Genomic DNA, 2,500 nt, shown 5'->3' on the forward strand with positions numbered 1-2,500 from the left:
TTAATTAAGAAATGAAGAGGCATGCCATTATTGTGGTTGTAAATGCTGAGCATAGCAATTTAGAAATATCTCAGTTTTTAAAAGTTACCAGATCTTTTGTCTACAGAGATTTGTAAGGAGCTAGAAACATTCCAAATGCTCTGAAATCATCAGAACATTTGAATTTATCCAGCAAGTTCAACAGCCCATTGATTACAATCCCAGAAAGTTCATGTGGTCAATTGTAAATGATCTCCATGTGTCAGAAGGAACAGTCAGAAATGTTGACCACGAAGACATCTTATATGATGAGAAAAGGTTAGTTTGTCCGAGAAAGCAAATGAAAATCATTACATCAGATCTAAAAGGCTCTGAAACAAACTGAAAATTCACCAGAAGATTTGATTTGAGTTTTTCTCAAATGAGAAAACCTTCGACCAAGATCAAAATGTTAACAGAAGAAATGACAGATGGTTATGTGCATACCCTTCTGAAGTTCCAAGTGTTGCACATACAAACTTTCCTGTAACTATCATGGTTTTAGGGGTTGTTAGTAATGAAGGACATGTGATACCTTCTTACTTCTTTCCACAAGGTCAACTCTGCCACGTACACTGATGTCCTGGAAATAATTGTTAAGCCCTAGATAGACTGTGTATTCAATGGAAGGACATATTTGTTTCAGTAAGACTCTGCACTATCACACATGGCTCTAGTAACACAGGAATGGATGGCTGAACATTTTCATGATCACATAACCTATAACATTTGGCCTCCTAATTCCCCAGATCTCAATCTATTGGAAATGTGAAGCATTTTTGAGAGAGAGGTCAATGAACACACCCATAGCAGCAACGATTCTTTGAAAGCTACCATAGCCAGAGTAGTGTCCAAAATGAACCAGGATCATTTGATTCAAGCACCTAGATGATTTAGATCTCATAGAGAAGCAGTTGTCGAAGCAGGAGGTGGCTTTATTGAATAACATTATAGAAAAGAAGGTTTATTTTTTATCCTCATAGCATTTTTTGATAAATAAAGTTATTATCTGTTATTATATATCCGTTTTTATAAACATAAATCTGTCCTCAAATATTTTATGCACTCTGTATATATATATATATATATATATATATATATATACACACACATATATATATGTCTATATATGTATGTATATACAACATGCTTACTTCCATCAAATCAAACGTATTCACAAGACTGGTTGATCCAGAACTATAACAGAAGACACTTACACCACCTGATCCTTAGATGCCTTCAGCAATCTATATACACCATGCTGCAAGAATTTGCTTCAGGTGTCTCTGGTTTGGAGACAAATTCTTACAAAAAATATTTTGAAGAACCTGAAAAACTGAAGAATCAGAAACACTATCTTTTTCCCACTGTCCAAACAGTAAAAGCCTACATAAAAACAACCTGCCACCCAGTTTGACCTCATCACTTGAACCTTCTTCGATATTTCCTGCCAATCATTGAGACATTGAAGGACCTGAATGCCACTGCCATTCTTCCTCTTATTAAGTCTTAAAAAAATATCAAAATATCTGATATATGACAGAATAGAATGCTGGGAACAGTTTATATGAATTATTAAAGTCTTGGTCAGTTGATCCATATTAAATTGATTGTCCATCCATACATTCCCCAATAATTATCAATGCTAGCCACTTTAAAAAGAGGATAAAAAAATGTGGTTGCTACACTATGGTAAAAGCGAAGGATTCATATTTAAATTCAGAAACATTGAGCTAAATATTGCAAAGCATATAGTCCTGGCTTGCCAAACCTTCAAAATCCATTTCTTTCATTCTGCAAGCAATAACGGAGAAAAATAACATGCTGCAAGCAAATAATATACAAATATGAACTGGCATTGTAAAAGCAAAAAGGATTACCAGAGGGGATGAGTTAGGTGTGTGATTTAAAAACAAGGTAAAAAGGAAAATGAAAAGAGAAAGATGTGAGGTTGGTGGTTATGAGTGAATTTTATTGCCAAGAGGAGAACACAGTGACATTATTCGGCAAATAAAATACTTTGTGAAAGGAAAATGAAAGAAACAGAGATATTGTCAATGAAATGTTGCCAACGAAGTAAAGTATAAACAGAATAAAATAAATAATGAAATAAAAGTGGGAAGCAAAATGTAAGAGAAAAACGTAAAATATAAAGAAAATATAGTGTAAAATATATGGTTGCAGAGTTGCAGTGTGTGAATCAATGAAAATTCTAAGGGAATAAATGAATGGAAGAATAAAGGTAAGAATATAAAGAATGTACATGTATGTGTGCATCTGTGTGTGTGTGTGTGTCTGTGTGCATAGATTATATATGTGTGTATAAATATAGTACATACAAATATACATGTGTTTGTGTGTGTGGATGTGTGTGTGTGTGCATAGATTATATATGTGTGTATAAATATAGTACATACATATATACATGTGTTTGTGTGTGTGTATGTGTGTGTGTGTGTATGTGTGTTGTGCATAGATTATA

Source organism: Octopus sinensis, linkage group LG3 (genome assembly GCF_006345805.1).
Source record: "Octopus sinensis linkage group LG3, ASM634580v1, whole genome shotgun sequence".
Classification (NCBI taxonomy): Eukaryota; Metazoa; Mollusca; class Cephalopoda; order Octopoda; family Octopodidae; genus Octopus; species Octopus sinensis.